Raw genomic sequence first — 23904 nt, 5'->3', positions numbered from 1 at the left:
CTCCACATTGATCTGGTACTGGTACTCCCTGTATATAGCTCCACATTGATCTGGTACTGGTACTCCCTGTATATAGCTCCACATTGATCTGGTACTTTGTGTATATAGCTCCACATTGATCTGGTACTGGTACTCCCTGTATATAGCTCCACATTGATCTGGTACTGGTACTCCCTGTATATAGCTCCACATTGATCTGGTACTTCCTGTATATAGCTCCACATTGATCTGGTACTCCCTGTATACAGCTCCACATTGATCTGGTACTGGTACTCCCTGTATATAGCTCCACAGTGATCTGGTACTTCCTGTATATAGCTCCACATTGATCTGGTACTGGTACTCCCTGTATATAGCTCCATATTGATCTGGTACTTCCTGTATATAGCTCCACATTGATCTGGTACTGGTACTCCCTGTATATATCTCCACATTGATCTGGTACTTCCTGTATATAGCTCCACATTGATCTGGTACTGGTACTCCCTGTATATAGCTCCACAGTGATCTGGTACTTCCTGTATATATTACAGTGTATTTAATTTTTAATTAATTATTTTTTAATTTTTTTTTTTTATAATTTGTATTTTTTAACTCTGCATCGTTGAGAAGGGCTCGTAACCAAGCATTACATGTTAAAGTCTACAACAGCAGGTATTTGGCACACGAGACATAAAACTTGACTTGGATTTTTGAAGAAGAGGATATTTTCTAGAGGACCTCTCATAAGACCCAGGTGTAGTGGTGGCGCCACCATGTGGATAGCAGATGTAAACGCAGCAGCAGCGTAGCAACCTATAGAAACATGAACAGTCACCTTTCCTCCTCAGTACTCCGTCACCAGAGATGCCACATGGACATTATAGAGACAGACATACAAAGATAGTTGTCATGACCAACATAATGAAATAATAACCTCTAGCTTAGGGTCAGGGGTCAAGGTTAGCTGTATGAAGCCTACCTCAGGTCAGGGGTCAGGGTTAGCTGTATGAAGCCTACCTCAGGTCAGGGGTCAGGGTTAGCTGTATGAAGCCTACCTCAGGTCAGGGGTCAAGGTTAGCTGTATGACGCCTACCTCAGGTCAGGGGTCAAGGTTAGCTGTATGAAGCCTACCTCAGGTCAGGGGTCAAGGTTAGCTGTATGAAGCCTACCTCAGGTCAGGGGTCAGGGTTAGCTGTATGACGCCTAACTCAGGTCAGGGGTCAGGGTTAGCTGTATGAAGCCTACCTCAGGTCAGGGGTCAAGGTTAGCTGTATGAAGCCAACCTCAGGTCAAGGGTCAGGGTTAGCTGTATGAAGCCTACCTCAGGTCAGGGGTCAGGGTTAGCTGTATGACGCCTAACTCAGGTCAGTAGTCAGGGTTAGCTGTATGAAGCCTACCTCAGGTCAGGGGTCAGGGTTAGCTGTATGAAGCCTACCTCAGGTCAGGGGTCAGGGTTAGCTGTATGAAGCCTACCTCAGGTCAGGGGTCAAGGTTAGCTGTATGACGCCTACCTCAGGTCAGGGGTCAAGGTTAGCTGTATGAAGCCTACCTCAGGTCAGGGGTCAAGGTTAGCTGTATGAAGCCTACCTCAGGTCAGGGGTCAGGGTTAGCTGTATGACGCCTAACTCAGGTCAGGGGTCAGGGTTAGCTGTATGAAGCCTACCTCAGGTCAGGGGTCAAGGTTAGTTGTATGACGCCTAACTCAGGTCAGTAGTCAGGGTTAGCTGTATGAAGCCTACCTCAGGTCAGGGGTCAGGGTTAGCTGTATGAAGCCTACCTCAGGTCAGGGGTCAAGGTTAGCTGTATGAAGCCAACCTCAGGTCAAGGGTCAGGGTTAGCTGTATGAAGCCTACCTCAGGTCAGGGGTCAGGGTTAGCTGTATGACGCCTAACTCAGGTCAGGGGTCAGGGTTAGCTGTATGAAGCCTACCTCAGGTCAGGGGTCAGGGTTAGCTGTATGACACCTAACTCAGGTCAGGGGTCAGGGTTAGCTGTATGAAGCCTACCTCAGGTCAGGGGTCAGAGTTAGCTGTATGAAGCCTACCTCAGGTAGGTCTGTGGTTCTTGCTGTGATGCATGGCATGTTGTCCAGCCAGGCCTTGCGTAGCTCGGGCGTGGAGGCGTAGGACTTGGCCAGGCTGCTGCAGGTCAAATAACATCTCCGGGTCGTCCTCATGCTCCTTCATGACATCAAAACCATACGGATCTGCTTTTTCAGGTCTGTCACAACACCCGGGAACACAGTATGCTGCAGACAGGGAGAGACGGATAGGGTTTAATCTTGACCATAAACCGGGAACGCCGTGTGCTGGAGAGCGAGGGAGCGAGAGAGCAGAGAGCTGCCCAGAGCTGACAAACACTGGTGCTGGAGGGGGAGAGTGAAGAGTACATGACAGAAACAGACAGGTTAGTACGTGACAGATCAGAGTTCAGGAGAAACAGACAGGTTGGTACGTGACAGAAACAGACAGGTTAGTACATGACAGATCAGAGTTCAGGAGAAACAGACAGGTTAGTACATGACAAATCAGAGTTCAGCTGGGTCAGGAGGAGAAACAGACAGGTTGGTACTAGACAGAAACAGACAGGTTAGTACGTGACAGATCAGAGTTCAGGAGAAACAGCCAGGTTAGTACGTGACAGATCAGAGTTCAGGAGAAACAGACAGGTTAGTACATGACAGATCAGAGGTCAGGAGAAACAGACAGGTTAGTACGTGACAGATCAGAGGTCAGCTGGGTCAGGAGGAGAAACAGACAGGTTAGTATGTGACAGATCAGAGGTCAGCTGGGTCAGGAGGAGAAACAGACAGGTTAGTACGTGACAGATCAGAGGTCAGCTGGGTCAGGAGGAGAAACAGACAGGTTAGTACGTGACAGATCAGAGGTCAGCTGGGTCAGGAGGAGAAACAGACAGGTTAGTACGTGACAGATCAGAGGTCAGTAGAAACAGACAGGTTAGTACGTGACAGATCAGAGGTCAGGAGAAACAGACAGGTTAGTACGTGACAGATCAGAGGTCAGCTGGGTCAGGAGGAGAAACAGACAGGTTAGTACGTGACAGATCAGAGTTCAGGGGAAACAGACAGGTTAGTATGTGACAGATCAGAGGTCAGCTTGGTCAGGAGGAGAAACAGACAGGTTAGTACGTGACAGATCAGAGGTCAGCTTGGTCAGGAGGAGAAACAGACAGGTTAGTACGTGACAGATCAGAGTTCAGGGGAAACAAACAGGTTAGTACGTGACAGATCAGAGTTCAGGGGAAACAGACAGGTTAGTACATGACAGATCAGAGTTCAGGAGAAACAGACAGGTTAGTATGTGACAGATCAGAGGTCAGGAGAAACAGACAGGTTAGTACGTGACAGATCAGAGGTCAGGAGAAACAGACAGGTTAGTACGTGACAGATCAGAGTTCAGGAGAAACAGACAGGTTAGTATGTGACAGATCAGAGGTCAGCTGGGTCAGGAGGAGAAACAGACAGGTTAGTACGTGACAGATCAGAGGTCAACTGGGTCAGGAGGAGAAACAGACAGGTTAGTACGTGACAGACACAATACCCAGAGTACGCTGCAGAACAGACACAATACCCCGAGTACGCTGCAGAACAGACACACTATCCTGAGTACGCTGCAGAACAGACACACTACCCTGAGTACGCTGCAGAACACAGACACACCACCCTGAGCATGCTGCAGAACAGACACAATACCCCGAGTACGCTGCAGAACAGACACACTACCCCGAGTACACTGCAGTACAGACACAATACCCTGAGTACGCTGCAGAACAGACACACTACCCCGAGCATGCTGTAGAGCAGACACAATACCCCGAGTACGCTGCAGAACAGACACACTACCCTGAGCACGCTGCAGAACAGACACAATACCCTGAGTACGCTGCAGAACAGACACACTACCCCGAGTACGCTGCAGAACAGACACACTACCCCGAGTACACTGCAGTACAGACACACTACCCTGAGTACGCTGCAGAACAGACATCACTTCTCTGAGGTGTGTGAGGGGCCTCCACTCATCCCATTTCTGTCTCTTGGAGGACCCACTCTCCGCAGGAAGACCCTCACCAGCCACTATACTTTAATTTATAAGGTAATACAAACCTACCACAGTACTTACAGTAAGTGGCAGTCTTTCTCCAATGTATGTATAATTACATAGTCTCCCGTTTTTTTTTTGGGGGGGGGGGGGGTTGTTCATTAGGAGAGTTGTAGATTAAAAGCCATGAAAAAGGCACCTCAAGTACAAAGACATTATTTGCTTTACAGAGCATTTGGAAAGTATTCAGACCCCTTGACTTTTTCCACATTTTGTTACGTGAAGCATTTTTTTAATCAATAAAAAAAAACTGTCTGCCAACCATGTTTTACAGACAGAGGAAGTCAAATAGCTGGCAGAGGTGTCCACAACCAGCCCATTGAACGACTGTGGCGGGACTTTGGTCTACAACTACTAGACTGCTTTCCAGCACTCCATTCATTTGTTGGTTGTAAACAATGAGACCCACATGGTGTGTCTCCGCCACATCATGATGCCTCACATCAATGAGACCCACATGGCGATTCTCCTCCACCTCATGATCCCTCACATTCCAGAAAATGTCATGGCTTTAGAAGCTTCTGATAGGCTAATTGACATCACTTGAGTCAATTGGAGGTGTACCTGTGGATGTATTTCAAGGCCTACCTTCAAACTCAGTGCCTCTTTGCTTGACATCATGGGAAAATCAAAAGAAATCAGCCAAGACAAATTGTAGACCTCCACAAGTCTGGTTCATCCTTGGGAGCAATTTCCAAATGCCTGAAGGTACCACGTTCATCTGTACAAACAATAGTACGCTAGTATAAACACCATAGGACCACGCAGCCGTCTTACCGCTCAGGAAGGAGACGCGTTCTGTCTCCTAGAGATGAACGTACTTTGGTGCGAAAAGTGCAAATCAATCCCAGAACAACATCAAAGGACCTTGTGAAGATGCTGGAGGAAACAGGTACAAAAGTATCTATATCCACAGTAAAATGAGTCCTATATCAACATAACCTGAAAGGCCTCTCAGCAAGGAAGAAAACAGCCAGACTACGGTTTGCAACTGCACATGGGGACAAAGATCGTACTTTTTGGAGAAATGTCCTCTGGTCTGATGAAATAAAAATAGAACTGTTTGTCCATAATGACCATTGTTATGTTTGGAGGGAAAAGGGGGAGGCTTTCAAGCTGAAGAACACCATCCCAACCGTGAAGCATGGGGGTGGCAGCATCATGTTGTGGGGGTGCTTTGCTGCAAGAGGGACTGGTGCACTTCACAAAATAGATGACATCATGAGGCAGGGAAATTATGTGGACATATTGAAACATCAGTCAGGAAGTTAAAGCTTGGTCACAATTGGGTCTTCCAAATGGACAATGACCCCAAGCATACTTCCAAAGTTGTGGCAATATGGCTTAAGGACAACAAAGTCAAAGTATTGGAGTGGCCATCACAAAGCCCTGACTTCAATCCTATAGAAAACAGAACTGAAAAAGCGTGTGCGAGCAAGGAGGCAAATCAAATCAAATCAAATTTTATTTGTCACATACACATGGTTAGCAGATGTTAATGCGAGTGTAGCGAAATGCTTGTGCTTCTAGTTCCGACAATGCAGTAATAACCAACAAGTAATCTAGCTAACAATTCCAAAACTACTACCTTATACACACAAGTGTAAGGGGATAAAGAATATGTACATAAAGATATATGAATGAGTGATGGTACAAAGCGGCATAGGCAAGATGCAGTAGATGGTATTAAGTACAGTATATACATATGAGATGAGTATGTAAACAAAGTGGCATAGTTAAAGTGGCTAGTGATACATGTATTACATAAAGATGCAGTAGATGATATAGAGTACAGTATATACGTATACATATGAGATTAATAATGTAGGGTATGTAAACATTATATTAGGTAGCATTGTTTAAAGTGGCTAGTGATATATTTTACATCATTTCCCATCAATTCCCATTATTAAAGTGGCTGGAGTTGAGTCAGTGTGTTGGCAGCAGCCACTCAATGTTAGTGGTGGCTGTTTAACAGTCTGATGGCCTTGAGATAGAAGCTGTTTTTCAGTCTCTCGGTCCCAGCTTTGATGCACCTGTACTGACCTCGCCTTCTGGATGATAGCGGGGTGAACAGGCAGTGGCTCGGGTGGTTGTTGTCCTTGATGATCTTTATGGCCTTCCTGTGACATCGGGTGGTGTAGGTGTCCTGGAGGGCAGGTAGTTTGCCCCCGGTGATGCGTTGTGCAGACCTCACTACCCTCTGGAGAGCCTTACGGTTGTGGGCGGAGCAGTTGCCGTACCAGGCAGTGATACAGCCCGACAGGATGCTCTCGATTGTGCATCTGTAGAAGTTTGTGAGTGCTTTTGGTGACAAGCCAAATTTCTTCAGCCTCCTGAGGTTGAAGAGGCGCTACTGCGCCTTCTTCACGATGCTGTCTGTGTGGGTGGACCAATTCAGTTTGTCTGTGATGTGTACGCCGAGGAACTTAAAACTTACTACCCTCTCCACTACTGATCCATCGATGTGGATAGGGGGGTGTTCCCTCTGCTGTTTCCTGAAGTCCACAATCATCTCCTTAGTTTTGTTGACGTTATTTTCCTGACACCACACTCCGAGGGCCCTCACCTCCTCCCTGTAGGCCGTCTCGTCGTTGTTGGTAATCAAGCCTACCACTGTTGTTTCGTCCGCAAACTTGATGATTGAGTTGGAGGCGTGCGTGGCCACGCAGTCGTGGGTGAACAGGGAGTACAGGAGAGGGCTCAGAACGCACCCTTGTGGGGCCCCAGTGTTGAGGATCAGCGGGGTGGAAATGTTGTTGCCTACCCTCACCATCTGGGGGCGGCCAGTCAGGAAGTCCAGTACCCAGTTGCACAGGGCGGGGTCGAGACCCAGGGTCTCGAGCTTGATGACGAGCTTGGAGGGCACTATGGTGTTAAATGCCGAGCTGTAGTCAATGAACAGCATTCTCACATAGGTATTCCTCTTGTCCAGATGGGTTAGGGCAGTGTGCAGTGTGGTTGAGATTGCATCGTCTGTGGACCTATTTGGGCGGTAAGCAAATTGGAGTGGGTCTAGGGTGTCAGGTAGGGTGGTGGTGATATGGTCCTTGACTAGTCTCTCAAAGCACTTCATGATGACGGAAGTGAGTGCTACGGGGCGGTAGTGGTTTAGCTCAGTTACCTTAGCTTTCTTGGGAACAGGAACAATGGTGGCCCTCTTGAAGCATGTGGGAACAACAGACTGGGATAGGGATTGATTGAATATGTCCGTAAACACACCAGCCAGCTGGTCTGCGCATGCTCTGAGGGCGCGGTTGGGGATGCCGTCTGGGCCTGCAGCCTTGCGAGGGTTGACACGTTTAAATGTTTTCCTCACGTCGGCTGCAGTGAAGGAGAGTCCGAATGTTTTAGTTGCGGGCCGTGTCAGTGGCACTGTATTGTCCTCAAAGCGGGCAAAAAAGTTATTAAGTCTGCCTGGGAGCAAGACATCCTGGTCCGTGACGGGGCTGGTTTTCTTTTTGTAATCCGTGATTGACTGTAGACCCTGCCACATACCTCTTGTGTCTGAGCCGTTGAATTGAGATTCTACTTTGTCTCTATACTGACGCTTAGCTTGTTTGATTGCCTTGCGGGGGGAATAGTTACACTGTTTGTATTCGGTCATGTTTCCGGTCACCTTGCCCTGATTAAAAGCAGTGGTTCGCGCTTTCAGTTTCACGCGAATGCTGCCATCAATCCACGGTTTCTGGTTTGGGAATTTTTTAATCGTTGCTATGGGAACGACATCTTCAAAGCACGTTCTAATGAACTCGCTCACCGAATCAGCGTATTCGTCAATGTTGTTGTCTGACGCAATACGAAACATATCCCAGTCCACATGATGGAAGCAGACTTGGAGTCTGGAATCAGATTGGTCGGACCAGCGTTGAACAGACCTCAGCACGGGAGCTTCTTGTTTTAGTTTCTGTCTGTAGGCAGGGATCAACAAAATGGAGTCGTTGTCAGCTTTTCCGAAAGGAGAGCGGGGCAGGGCCTTATATGCGTCGCGGAAGTTAGAATAGCAATGATACAAGGTTTTTCCAGCCCTGGTTGCGCAATCGATATGCTGATACAATTTAGGGAGTCTTGTTTTCAGATTAGCCTTGTTAAAATCCCCAGCTACAATGAATGCAGCCTCCGGATATATGGATTCCAGTTTGCAAAGAGTCAAATAAAGTTTGTTCAGAGCCATCGATGTGTCTGCTTGGGGGGGGGATATATACGGCTGTGATTATAATCGAAGAGAATTCCCTTGGTAGATAATGCGGTCGACATTTGATTGTGAGGAATTCTAAATCAGGTGAACAGAAGGACTTGAGTTCCTGTATGTTGTTGTGGCCACACCACGTCACGTTAACCATGAAGCATACGCCCCCGCCCCTCTTCTTACCAGAAAGATGTTTGTTTCTGTCGGCGCGATGCGTGGAGAAACCAGCTGGCTGCACCGACTCCGATAGCGTCTCTCCAGTGAGCCATGTTTCCGTGAAGCAAAGAACATTACAGTCTCTGATGTCCCTCTGGAATGCTACCCTTGCTCGGATTTCATCAACCTTGTTGTCAAGAGACTGGACATTGGCGAGAAGAATGCTAGGGAGTGGTGCACGATGTGCCCGTCTCCGGAGTCTGACCAGAAGACCGCTACGTTTCCCTCTTTTACGAAGCCGTTTTTTTGGGTCGCCGGCTGGGATCCATTCCGTTGTCCTGGGTGAAAGGCAGAACACAGGATCCGCTTCGGGAAAGTCATATTCTTGGTCATAATGATGGTGAGTTGACGCTGCTCTTATATTCAGTAGTTCTTCTCGACTGTATGTAATGAAACCTAAGATGACCTGGGGTACCAATGTAAGAAATAACACGTAAAAAAACAAAAAACTGCATAGTTTCCTAGGAACGCGAAGCGAGGCGGCCATCTCTGTCGGAGGAAATATCTGCAAAGTCAAACATAAGGATGCCACCTTCATTTGAATACCATGTCACCTTCATTTGAATACCATGCCACCTTCATTTGAATACCATGCCACCTTCATTTGAATACCATGCCACCTTCATTTGAATACCATATCATCTTCATTTGAATCCCATACCACCTTCATTTGAATACCATGTCACCTTCATTTGAATACCATGCCATCTTAATTTGAATACCATATCATCTTCATTTGAATATCATGCCATCTTAATTGTAATACCATATCATCTTCATTTGAATACCATGTCACCTTCATTTGAATACCATGCCATCTTCATTTGAATACCATGCCATCTTCATTTGAATATCATGCCATCCTCATTTGAATACCATGCCATCTTCATTTGAATATCATGCCATCCTCATTTGAATACCATGCCATCTTCATTTGAATACCATGTCATCCTCATTTGAATACCATGCCATCTTCATTTGAATACCATATCACCTTCATTTGAATATCATGCCATCTTCATTTGAATACCATGTCACCTTCATTTGAATACCATGTCACCTTCATTTGAATACCATGCCATCCTCATTTGAATACCATGCCATCTTCATTTGAATACCATGTCATCCTCATTTGAATACCATGCCATCTTCATTTGAATACCATGTCACCTTCATTTGAATACCATGTCACCTTCATTTGAATACCATGCCATCTTCATTTGAATACCATGTCACCTTCATTTGAATACCATGTCACCTTCATTTGAATAACATGCCAACTTCATTTGAATACCATGTCACCTTCATTTGAATACCATGCCATCTTCATTTGAATACCATGTCACCTTCATTTGAATACCATGTCACCTTCATTTGAATAACATGCCAACTTCATTTGAATACCATGTCACCTTCATTTGAATACCATGCCATCTTCATTTGAATACCATGTCACCTTCATTTGAATACCATGCCATCTTCATTTGAATACCATGTCACCTTCATTTGAATACCATGTCACCTTCATTTGAATAACATGTCACCTTCATTTGAATACCATGTCACCTTCATTTGAATACCATGCCATCTTCATTTGAATACCATGTCACCTTCATTTGAATACCATGTCACCTTCATTTGAATAACATGCCAACTTCATTTGAATACCATGTCACCTTCATTTGAATACCATGCCATCTTCATTTGAATACCATGTCACCTTCATTTGAATACCATGCCATCTTCATTTGAATACCATGTCACCTTCATTTGAATACCATGTCACCTTCATTTGAATACCATGCCATCTTAATTTGAATACCATGTCACCTTCATTTGAATACCATGTCACCTTCATTTGAATACCATGTCACCTTCATTTGAATACCATGTCACCTTCATTTGAATACCATTCAATCATTGCCTTTTTACTGTGTCACATATCAACGTTGCAGGCTACAGGTTTAAAGTTCATGTTTAACATGAAAATAACAGATTAGAGACCTAGGGATATTATTTCATTTGAGTTGAGGAATTACAAAAGTATACCGTACTGCTCCTGTTTTCTAAATAGATTGTGCCCATGCACTGTCTGTTACCGTGGATCTCCGTGAAGCCAGTCCTCAAAGTACCCGTGTCCCGTGTATTATTACCGGGCGAAACCGTTCGGCACGCCCCCCTTTCACTTTGCCTACCCAGAGAACCTAAAGATGATAATCTGTCGAGGAATGAACAGTTGTTCCATTGAATTAATCCCTAACCTATGTTATGCTGTCCCATTATAGGACAAGAACATCACACGTTACAACTATTCAACTCCGTTCACCTTTCTTAAACACTGGATCGTGATGGGAAATCAAAAGAAAACGCAGAAACAAGCCACTAGGAAAACGCGACTCATATTCCAAATTCTTTGGGGGCATGTTATTACATGAGTTGATGCACTATGTGCGGGTCTTTCACCAGACATGTTGCCATCTTGTGGACACTTTATATGTTTCAGTAGAAGTGTTTTCTGGACCTGCTATCTGTAGAGTTATGTCCACAGGGTGGCGGTAAAGTTCCACTACAGGTTCCAGCAGGAATGTATTGTTGTAGTTAGTCCTGTCTGCAGATAGGGAGCTTCCAGTTCTTCATCCACCCAAACAAATCCAACAACCTGATACTGAAGACACAACCAGGCGTTCCCCGGCCACACTGTCTTGTCTGCTATCTGTCCTGTCTGCAGATAGGGAGCTTCCATTTCTTCATCCAACAACCTCATACTGGAGACACAACCAGGCGTTCCCCCGCCACACTGTCTGGTGTCCTGTCTGCAGATAGGGAGCTTCCGTTTCTTCATCCAACAACCTCATACTGGAGACACAACCAGGCGTTCCCCCGCCACACTGTCTGGTGTCCTGCCTGCAGATAGGGAGCTTCCGTTTCTTCATCCAACAACCTGATTCTGGAGACACAACCAGGCGTTCCCCCGTCGCCCTGTCTGCCGCACTGCCCGGTCAAGGCCAAATGCAACCGAGCCTGGGAGCAGCAGAAGAGACGTCTATCCACCCCGACGGGACTAACCTATTTACTAACACTGAATAGACCAAATAACCCTGAATGGATACGTTATTAAGACAAGGACCTATGCAATAGGCATAGTCAACATGGAATTTGTTTTGTTTTTGACGGACCTTTGTGAAACAACAAGCTAACGTCAGTTCGCTACCAAGGCGGCCTAACATTAGCAAAGGAGCTAGCTAGCTACCGTTAGGGGGGGGAAACACGGCAAAGTTGGACTTCTGTGGGCAAAAAAAAAAGGCCGACGGGTTTATTCCCTAACAAGTTTATTTTAACATAGTTAACTACCTGTTAGTAACGCTAGCAGTGTATTGTTAATGTTAGTTAGGTAACTTAGCGTAGCTAACGTTGTGTCAAGTAGCTGTCTGTTAGCATGACAACCTGACGCCGTCTTCAATGTGTCGCTCCATACTGGACACTTCGGTTACGGTTATTGAACTGTACGTGAAAGAGACAGAAGTGTATAAAGACATACGTTAAGTTTTGGAAGAACGGGAAGTTTCAAGTTAAATCAAATGTACAACAGAGTGAAGTCAATGTCGTTGCTGAAGCAAATCACGATGCTGTTGTTCGTGACGGTCCTCCCTCCGGTCCCCGGTGAGTTAACAACACTATGAGATAATAACCTATTGGACCTGTTCTGTCTGTTCTGGATAGTTTAGTTAACTAGTATAACAGTCCTATCAGGTGAAGCTCGTCTATAGCTCGGATACAGTCAGTACACGGTGGTCCATATCAGGTATACTGGTCTAGCCAGCTACAGGTTGTTGACACCACATCATGTGATTGAACCAAATACTTTTGGTTTTCATTACTGGGAGTTACAGGACAGGTTGTGTTTTGATTCGGACAAATCGAGAATGAAGATAGTATCGCCAAGTTAAGGTTGGTGGAAAAGTATATCTTCTAAAAATGTCCAGTTTCAGGTGGTGCATTTATTGGTTATAGAAACATACTAGGAGTCTACACTGTAGAGCTACAGGGCCCCCTGTGTTCTCCTCATGGGTTGGTTATAGAAACATACTAGGAGTCTACACTGTAGAGCTACAGGGCCCCCTGTGTTCTCCTCGTGGGTTGGTTATAGAAACATACTAGGAGTCTACACTGTAGAGCTACAGTAACAAGTTGTACCTCCCTGCTCTAGGCTTTGGGTTGATGCCTAGCTTCTGGAACACCTTGACAGATAAGAGAGGAAAGCTTCTGGAAAACCTTGATAGATAAGAGAGAGATGAGAGAGGATGGGAAAGAGAGAGAGGGGATGGGAAAGAGAGAGAGGGGATGGGAAAGAGAGAGAGAGGATGGGAAAGAGAGAGAGCAGATAGGAAAGAGAGAGAGAGTGGATGGGAGAGCGAGAGAGAGGATGGGAAAGAGAGAGAGAGCAGATAGGAAAGAGAGAGAGAGAGCAGATAGGAAAGAGAGAGAGAGCGGATGGGAGAGCGAGAGAGAGGATGGGAAAGCGAGAGAGCAGATAGGAAAGAGAGAGAGAGCGGATGGGAGAGAGAGAAAAGGAGAAATATAAAACTCTAGACTTTGGGTTGATGCCTAGCTTCTGGAACACCTTGACAGATAAGAGAGGAAAGCTTCTGGAAAACCTTGATAGATAAGAGAGAGATGAGAGAGGATGGGAAAGAGAGAGAAGGGATGGGAAAGAGAGAGAGAGGATGGGAAAGAGAGAGAGCAGATAGGAAAGAGAGAGAGAGTGGATGGGAGAGCGAGAGAGAGAGCAGATAGGAAAGAGAGAGAGAGAGCAGATAGGAAAGAGAGAGAGAGCGGATGGGAGAGCGAGAGAGAGGATGGGAAAGCGAGAGAGCAGATAGGAAAGAGAGAGAGAGCGGATGGGAGAGCGAGAGAGAGGATGGGAAAGAGAGAGAGAGGATGGAGAGAGAGAGAGAGAAAAGGAGAAATATAAAACTCTAGACTTTGGGTTGATGCCTAGCTTCTGGAACACCTTGAGAGATAAGAGAGAGAGCAGATAGGAAAGAGAGAGAGAGCAGATGGGAAAGAGTGAGAGAGCGGATGGGAAAGCTTCGAGAGAGGAAAGGAGAAATATAAAACTAGTTTAAGAATGGAGTGGTGATCAGTTGATGGAAAACTCTCAGAATGTCTAGCTGTCTGTCTCCTCCCATTTCCTGTCCTGTAATTTAGCCTGCTCTTTGATGAAGCGTGGGAGGATGGCAGCAGAGGGTGTGTGCATTGCACTGATTTGCCTATAACTATGTATACCGAACAGTACATTACCTTAAAGGGCCTGTCCTCCAGGGCCACCCATTGTCTTGTTCTGCAGGTTTTACACTACAATACCCTGTCTGTCTACACTACCGTACCCTGTCTGTCTACACTACCGTACCCTGTCTGTCTACACTACCGTACCCTGACTGTCTACACTACCGTCCCCTGTCTGTCTACACTACCGTACCCTGTCTGTCTACACTACCGTACCCTGTCTGTCTACACTACCGTACCCTGTCTGTCTACACTACCGTACCCTGTCTGTCTACACTACCGTACCCTGTCTGTCTACACTACCGTACCCTGTCTGTCTACACTACCATACCCTGTCTGTCTTCACTACCGTACCCTGTCTGTCTACACTACCGTCCCCTGTCCCCCTGGTCATACACTACATACATTCTGTCTCCACTGTCCTACCCTGTCCCCGTAGTCTGTTATAATAGGTATTCTGTCTCCACTGTCCTACCCTGTCCCCCTAGCCTGTTATAATAGGTATTCTGTCTCCACTGTCCTACCCTGTCCCCCTAGCCTGTTATAATAGGTATTCTGTCTCCACTGTCCTACCCTGTCCCCGTAGTCTGTTATAATATATACTCTGTCTCCACTGTCCTCCTAGTCTGTTATAATAGATATTCTGTCTCCACGGTCCTACCCTGTCCCCCTAGTCTGTTATAATAGACATTCTGTCTCCACTGTTCTACACTGTCCCCATAGTCTGTTATAATAGATATTCTGTCTCCACTGTCCTACCCTGTCCCCCTTGTCTGTTATCATAGGTATTCTGTCTCCACTGTCCTACCCTGTCCCTGTAGTCTGTTATAATAGATATTCTGTCTCCACTGTCCTACCCTGTCCCCGTAGTCTGTTATAATAGATATTCTGTCTCCACTGTCCTACCCTGTCCCCGTAGTCTGTTATAATAGATATTCTGTCTCCACTGTCCTACCCTGTCCCCATAGCCTGTTATAATAGGTATTCTGTCTCCACTGTCCTCCTAGTCTGTTATAATAGGTATTCTGTCTCCACTGTCCTACCCTGTCCCCATAGTCTGTTATAATAGATATTCTGTCTCCACTGTCCTACCCTGTTTCCCTTGTCTGTTATAATATATATTCTGTCTCCACTGTCCTCCTAGTCTGTTATAATAGGTATTCTGTCTCCACTGTCCTACCCTGTCCCCCTAATCTGTTATAATATATATTCTGTCTCCACTGTTCTACCCTGTCCCCATAGTCTGTTATAATAGATATTCTGTCTCCGCTGTCCTACCCTGTCCCCCTAATCTGTTATAATAGATATTCTGTCTCCACTGTTCTACCCTGTCCCAATAGTCTGTTATAATAGATATTCTGTCTCCACTGTCCTCCTAGTCTGTTATAATAGATATTCTGTCTCCACTGTCCTACCCTGTCCCCATAGTCTGTTATAATAGGTATTCTGTCTCCACTGTCCTCCTAGTCTGTTATAATAGGTATTCTGTCTCCACTGTCCTACCCTGTCCCCCTAATCTGTTATAATAGATATTCTGTCTCCACTGTTCTACCCTGTCCCAATAGTCTGTTATAATAGATATTCTGTCTCCACTGTCCTCCTAGTCTGTTATAATAGATATTCTGTCTCCACTGTCCTACCCTGTCCCCATAGTCTGTTATAATAGGTATTCTGTCTCCACTGTCCTCCTAGTCTGTTATAATAGATATTCTGTCTCCACTGTCCTACCCGGTCCCCGTAGTCTGTTATCATACATATTCTGTCTAGCTTCATGGTCTAGTAGTAAAATTAGCCTGACTGGAAATCAATTGAAATGGTGACCATTTTTTGGAGGCCTGGAAGACAGCTACTCACTCAGCAGGTTACACGAGGAAGAATTACTCGGAGCGAGAGGGACAGACAGAGTGGGAGATATATAGAGAGACGGAGAAAGCTGAGCTGTGATTGGTTGAGTCAACATTCCAGCAGCTCATCTCACTTCATAATTTGCAGAAAGAGAATGTTAATAACTCTCCTTCAGCCAGGCTGAGGAACGAGAGCCCATCTGGCCCAACTAGAACCTAATAACTCTCCTTCAGCCAGGCTGAGGAACGAGAGCCCATCTGGCCCAACTAGAACCTAATAACTCTCCTTCATCTCTTCAGCCAGGCTGAGGAACGAGAGCCCATCTAGCCCAACTAGAACCTAATAACTCTCCTTCAGCCAGGCTGAGGAACGAGAGCCCATCTGGCCCAACTAGAACCTAATAACTCTCCTTCAGCCAGGCTGAGGAACGAGAGCCCATCTGGCCCAACTAGAACCTAATAACTCTCCTTCATCTCTTCAGCCAGGCTGAGGTACGAAAGCCCATCTGGCCCAACTGGAACCTAATAACTCTCCTTCATCTCTTCAGCCAGGCTGAGGAACGAGAGCCCATCTGGCCCAACTAGAACCTAATAACTGTCCTTCATCTCTTCAGCCAGGCTGAGGAACGAGAGCCCATCTGGCCCAACTAGAACCTAATAACTCTCCTTCATCTCTTCAGCCAGGCTGAGGAACGAGAGCCCATCTGGCCCAACTAGAACCTAATAACTGCCCTTCATCTCTTCAGCCAGGCTGAGGAACGAGAGCCCATCTGGCCCAACTAGAACCTAATAACTCTCCTTCACCTCTTCAGCCAGGCTGAGGAACGAGAGCCCATCTGGCCCAACTAGAACCTAATAACTCTCCTTCAGCCAGGCTGAGGAACGAGATCCCATCTGGCCCAACTAGAACCTAATAACTCTCCTTCAGCCAGGCTGAGGAACGAGAGCCCATCTGGCCCAATTGGTGCTGCCTATACTGATAGATAGTGTTCAGGTCTGCCTGGTGGCCGGCCTGCCTATACTGATAGATAGTGTTCAGGTCTGCCTGGTGGCCGGCCTGCCTATACTGATAGATAGACCTGCCTATACTGATAGACAGTGTTCAGTTCTGACAGTCTGCCTGGTGGCCGACCTGCCTATACTGATAGATAGACCTGCCTATACTGATAGATAGACCTGCCTATACTGATAGATAGTGTTCAGTTCTGACAGTCTGCCTGGTAGCCGACCTGCATATACTGAGAGATAGTGTTCAGTCTGCCTGGTAGCCGACCTGCCTATACTGATAGATCGGCTCAGCTGTATCTTGCAATTTCTTGGCTTGCAATGTCTCCCAACTTCAGTAAAGCAGGTCATGTCATCAATGAATAGGCTTGGATTTTGAGATGAGTGAGATGCAACACTTGAAGAACACACAGTGTCTGTTCATGCGTACGGGTTTGCTTCACACTGTTCACACCATGGTAGTCAGGGCACCAAAAGAGCAGACAAGTGGAGCATCTTAGTTGTTGCACAAATTGACCCACCATGCTATTTACTTTCTGCATCTAATTATCTTTGTTTTGTTTTTTGGTTGGGGATTTTTCTTAACGTTAACCAATTTTCCATAGAAAAATGTAACTCTGAGAGGCTCAGTCTGGTTTAGGTCTACACTGGCTTTAATCAGGAGGATTATCATGTCTGCAGGCCAGCCTTAACCCAGACAGACCCGAGAGAGCAGAGGGACAGATGCAGAGGGACAGATTAGACACCCCCAGCCCTGCGTCAATAAAAAACATCACCTCCCCCTCTTTCCGACCATTATGCCTCTCTCCCCGACCATTATGTCCCTCTCCCCGACCATTATGCCTCTCTCCCCGACCATTATGCCTCTCTCCCCGACCATTATGCCCCTCTCCCCGACCATTATGCCTCTCTCCCCGACCATTATGCCTCTCTCCCCGACCATTATGTCCCTCTCCCCGACCATTATGCCTCTCTCCCCGACCATTATGCCTCTCTCCCCGACCATTATGCCTCTCTCCCCGACCATTATGCCCCTCTCCCCGACCAATATGCCCCTCTCCCGACCATTATGCCCCTCTCCCTGACCATTATGCCCCTCTTCCTGACCATTATGCCTCTCTCCCCGACCATTATGCCCCTCTCCCTGACCATTATGCCCCTCTCCCCTACCATTATGCCCCTCTCCCCGACCATGATGCCCCTCTCCCCGACCATGATGCCCCTCTCCCCGACCATGATGCCCCTCTCCCCGACCATGATGCCCCTCTCCCTGACCATTATGCCCCACCAACTCTCCCCGACCATTATGCCCCACCACCTCTCCCCGACCATTATGTCCCTCTCCCCGACCATTATGTCCCTCTCCCCGACCATTATGCCTCTCTCCCCGACCATTATGCCCCTCTCCCCGACCAATATGCCCCTCTCCCCGACCATTATGCCCCTCTCCCCGACCATTATGCCTCTCTCCCCGACCATTATGCCCCTCTCCCCGACCATTATGTCCCTCTCCCCGACCATTATGTCCCTCTCCCCGACCATTATGCCTCTCTCCCCGACCATTATACCCCTCTTCCTGACCATTATGCCTCTCTCCCCGACCATTATGCCCCTCTCCCTGACCATTATGCCCCTCTCCCTGACCATTATGCCCCTCTCCCCGACCATTATGCCCCTCTCCCTGACCATTATTCCCCTCTCCCCTACCATTATGCCCCTCTCCCCGACCATTATGCCCCTCTCCCCGACCATGATGCCCCTCTCCCCGACCATTATGCCCCTCTCCCGACCATTATGCCCCTCTTCCCGACCATTATGCCCCTCTCCCCGACCATTATGCTCCTCTCCCCGACCATGAGGCCCTTCTCCCTGACCATTATGCCCCACCACCTCTCCCCTACCATTATGTCCCTCTCCCCGACCATTATGTCCCTCTCCCCGACCATTATGCCCCTCTCCCTGACCATTATGCCCCTCTTCCCTACCATTATGCCCCTCTCCCCGACCATTATGCCCCTCTCCTAGACCATGATGCCCCTCTCCCCGACCATTATTCCCCTCTCCCCGACCATTATGCCCCTCTCCTAGACCATGATGCCCCTCTCCCTGACCATTATGCCCCTCTCCCTGACCATTATGCCTCTCTCCCTGACCATTATTCCCCACTCCCCGACCATTATGCCCCTCTCCCCGACCATGATGCCCCTCTCCCCGACCATGATGCCCCTCTCCCCGACCATGATGCCCCTCTCCCCGACCATGATGCCCCTCTCCCTGACCATTATGCCCCACCAACTCTCCCCGACCATTATGCCCCACCACCTCTCCCCGACCATTATGTCCCTCTCCCCGACCATTATGTCCCTCTCCCCGACCATTATGCCTCTCTCCCCGACCATTATGCCCCTCTCCCCGACCAATATGCCCCTCTCCCCGACCATTATGCCCCTCTCCCCGACCATTATGCCTCTCTCCCCGACCATTATGCCCCTCTCCCCGACCATTATGTCCCTCTCCCCGACCATTATGTCCCTCTCCCCGACCATTATGCCTCTCTCCCCGACCATTATACCCCTCTCCCCGACCATTATGTCCCTCTCCCCGACCATTATGCCCCTCTCCCTGACCATTATGCCCCTCTTCCTGACCATTATTCCCCTCTCCCCGACCATTATGCCTCTCTCCCCCCGACCATTATGCCCCTCACCCCAACCATTATGCCCCTCTCCCTGACCATTATGCCTCTCTCCCCGACCATTATGCCCCTCTCCCCGACCATTATGCCCCTCTCCCCGACCATTATTCCCCTCTCCCCGACCATTATGCCTCTCTCCCCGACCATTATGCCCCTCTCCCCGACCATGATGCCCCTCTCCCCTACCATTATGCCCCTCTCCCCGACCATGATGCCCCTCTCCCCGACCATGATGCCCCTCTCCCCTACCATCCTCTCCCCTACCATTATGCCCCTCTCCCCGACCATTATGCCTCTCTCCCCGACCATGATGCCTCTCTCCCGACCATTATGCCTCTCTCCCCGACCATTATGCCCCTCTCCCCGACCATTATGCCTCTCTGCCCGACCATTATGCCTCTCTCCCCGACCATTATGCCTCTCTCTCCGACCATTATGCCCCTCTCCCGACCATTATGCCCCTCTCCCTGACCATTATGCCCCTCTCCCTGACCATTATTCCCCTCTCCCTGACCATTATTCCCCTCTCCCCTACCATTATGCCCCTCACCCCGACCATTATGCCCCTCTCCCTGACCATTATTCACCTCTCCCTGACCATTATGCCCCTCTCCCCGACCAATATGCCCCTCTCCCCGACCAATATGCCCCTCTCCCTGACCATTATGCCCCTCTCCCCGACCAATATGCCCCTCTCCCGACCATTATGCCCCTCTCCCTGACCATTATGCCCCTCTCCCTGACCATTATGCCCCTCTCCCCGACCATTATGCCCCTCTCCCTGACCATTATTCCCCTCTCCCCTACCATTATGCCCCTCTCCCCGACCATTATGCCCCTCTCCCCGACCATGATGCCCCTCTCCCCGACCATTATGCCCCTCTCCCGACCATTATGCCCCTCTTCCCGACCATTATGCCCCTCTCCCCGACCATTATGCTCCTCTCCCCGACCATGAGGCCCTTCTCCCTGACCATTATGCCCCACCACCTCTCCCCTACCATTATGTCCCTCTCCCCGACCATTATGTCCCTCTCCCCGACCATTATGCCCCTCTCCCTGACCATTATGCCCCTCTTCCCTACCATTATGCCCCTCTCCCCGACCATTATGCCCCTCTCCTAGACCATGATGCCCCTCTCCCCGACCATTATTCCCCTCTCCCCGACCATTATGCCCCTCTCCTAGACCATGATGCCCCTCTCCCTGACCATTATGCCCCTCTCCCTGACCATTATGCCTCTCTCCCTGACCATTATTCCCCACTCCCCGACCATTATGCCCCTCTCCCCGACCATGATGCCCCTCTCCCCGACCATGATGCCCCTCTCCCCGACCATGATGCCCCTCTCCCCGACCATGATGCCCCTCTCCCTGACCATTATGCCCCACCAACTCTCCCCGACCATTATGCCCCACCACCTCTCCCCGACCATTATGTCCCTCTCCCCGACCATTATGTCCCTCTCCCCGACCATTATGCCTCTCTCCCCGACCATTATGCCCCTCTCCCCGACCAATATGCCCCTCTCCCCGACCATTATGCCCCTCTCCCCGACCATTATGCCTCTCTCCCCGACCATTATGCCCCTCTCCCCGACCATTATGTCCCTCTCCCCGACCATTATGTCCCTCTCCCCGACCATTATGCCTCTCTCCCCGACCATTATACCCCTCTCCCGACCATTATGTCCCTCTCCCCGACCATTATGCCCCTCTCCCTGACCATTATGCCCCTCTTCCTGACCATTATTCCCCTCTCCCCGACCATTATGCCTCTCTCCCCCCGACCATTATGCCCCTCACCCCAACCATTATGCCCCTCTCCCTGACCATTATGCCTCTCTCCCCGACCATTATGCCCCTCTCCCCGACCATTATGCCCCTCTCCCCGACCATTATTCCCCTCTCCCCGACCATTATGCCTCTCTCCCCGACCATTATGCCCCTCTCCCCGACCATGATGCCCCTCTCCCCTACCATTATGCCCCTCTCCCCGACCATGATGCCCCTCTCCCCGACCATGATGCCCCTCTCCCCTACCATCCTCTCCCCTACCATTATGCCCCTCTCCCCGACCATTATGCCTCTCTCCCCGACCATGATGCCTCTCTCCCGACCATTATGCCTCTCTCCCCGACCATTATGCCCCTCTCCCCGACCATTATGCCTCTCTGCCCGACCATTATGCCTCTCTCCCCGACCATTATGCCTCTCTCCCCGACCATTATGCCCCTCTCCCGACCATTATGCCCCTCTCCCTGACCATTATGCCCCTCTCCCTGACCATTATTCCCCTCTCCCTGACCATTATTCCCCTCTCCCCTACCATTATGCCCCTCACCCCCCGACCATTATGCCCCTCACCCCGACCATTATGCCCCTCACCCCGACCATTATGCCCCTCTCCCTGACCTTTATTCACCTCTCCCTGACCATTATGCCCCTCTCCCCGACCAATATGCCCCTCTCCCCGACCATTATGCCCCTCTCCCTGACCATTATGCCCCTCTCCCCGACCAATATGCCCCTCTCCCGACCATTATGCCCCTCTCCCTGACCATTATGCCCCTCTCCCTGACCATTATGCCCCTCTCCCCGACCATTATGCCCCTCTCCCTGACCATTATTCCCCTCTCCCCTACCATTATGCCCCTCTCCCCGACCATTATGCCCCTCTCCCCGACCATGATGCCCCTCTCCCCGACCATTATGCCCCTCTCCCGACCATTATGCCCCTCTTCCCGACCATTATGCCCCTCTCCCCGACCATTATGCTCCTCTCCCCGACCATGAGGCCCTTCTCCCTGACCATTATGCCCCACCACCTCTCCCCTACCATTATGTCCCTCTCCCCGACCATTATGTCCCTCTCCCCGACCATTATGCCCCTCTCCCTGACCATTATGCCCCTCTTCCCTACCATTATGCCCCTCTCCCCGACCATTATGCCCCTCTCCTAGACCATGATGCCCCTCTCCCCGACCATTATTCCCCTCTCCCCGACCATTATGCCCCTCTCCTAGATCATGATGCCCCTCTCCCTGACCATTATGCCCCTCTCCCTGACCATTATGCCTCTCTCCCTGACCATTATTCCCCTCTCCCCGACCATTATGCCTCTCTCCCCGACCATGATGCCCCTCTCCCCGACCATGATGCCCCTCTCCCTGACCATTATGCCCCACCACCTCTCCCCTACCATGATGCCCCTCTCCCCGACCAATATGCCCCTCTCCCCGACCATTATGCCCCTCTCCCCGACCATTATGCCCCTCTCCCCGACCATTATGCCCCTCTTCCCGACCATTATGCCCCTCTCCCGACCATTATGCCCCTCTCCCCGACCATGATGCCCCTCTCCCCGATCATTATGTCCCTCTCCCCGATCATTATGTCCCTCTCCCCGACCATTATGTCCCTCTCCCCGACCATTATGTCCCTCTCCCCGACCATTATGCCCCTCTCCCTGACCTTTATTCACCTCTCCCTGACCATTATGCCCCTCTCCCCGACCAATATGCCCCTCTCCCCGACCATTATGCCCCTCTCCCTGACCATTATGCCCCTCTCCCCGACCAATATGCCCCTCTCCCGACCATTATGCCCCTCTCCCTGACCATTATGCCCCTCTCCCTGACCATTATGCCCCTCTCCCCGACCATTATGCCCCTCTCCCTGACCATTATTCCCCTCTCCCCTACCATTATGCCCCTCTCCCCGACCATTATGCCCCTCTCCCCGACCATGATGCCCCTCTCCCCGACCATTATGCCCCTCTCCCGACCATTATGCCCCTCTTCCCGACCATTATGCCCCTCTCCCCGACCATTATGCTCCTCTCCCCGACCATGAGGCCCTTCTCCCTGACCATTATGCCCCACCACCTCTCCCCTACCATTATGTCCCTCTCCCCGACCATTATGTCCCTCTCCCCGACCATTATGCCCCTCTCCCTGACCATTATGCCCCTCTTCCCTACCATTATGCCCCTCTCCCCGACCATTATGCCCCTCTCCTAGACCATGATGCCCCTCTCCCCGACCATTATTCCCCTCTCCCCGACCATTATGCCCCTCTCCTAGATCATGATGCCCCTCTCCCTGACCATTATGCCCCTCTCCCTGACCATTATGCCTCTCTCCCTGACCATTATTCCCCTCTCCCCGACCATTATGCCTCTCTCCCCGACCATGATGCCCCTCTCCCCGACCATGATGCCCCTCTCCCTGACCATTATGCCCCACCACCTCTCCCCTACCATGATGCCCCTCTCCCCGACCAATATGCCCCTCTCCCCGACCATTATGCCCCTCTCCCCGACCATTATGCCCCTCTCCCCGACCATTATGCCCCTCTTCCCGACCATTATGCCCCTCTCCCGACCATTATGCCCCTCTCCCCGACCATGATGCCCCTCTCCCCGATCATTATGTCCCTCTCCCCGATCATTATGTCCCTCTCCCCGACCATTATGCCCCTCTCCCTGACCTTTATTCACCTCTCCCTGACCATTATGCCCCTCTCCCCGACCAATATGCCCCTCTCCCCGACCATTATGCCCCTC

The 23904-nt window shown here is 49.6% G+C and overlaps 1 pseudogene; it reads left to right on the top strand.

Annotated features, from left to right (window-relative positions):
- The first annotated feature begins 11080 nt into the window (after positions 1 to 11080).
- LOC110512086 overlaps positions 11081 to 23904 on the top strand; it is a 62191-nt pseudogene continuing 49367 nt past the window's right edge.

This window comes from Oncorhynchus mykiss, unplaced genomic scaffold (assembly GCF_013265735.2).
Source record: "Oncorhynchus mykiss isolate Arlee unplaced genomic scaffold, USDA_OmykA_1.1 un_scaffold_164, whole genome shotgun sequence".
NCBI classification, from domain to species: Eukaryota; Metazoa; Chordata; class Actinopteri; order Salmoniformes; family Salmonidae; genus Oncorhynchus; species Oncorhynchus mykiss.
Note: the sequence above shows the minus strand (reverse complement) of the source record. Positions and strands in the feature narration are given on the sequence as shown.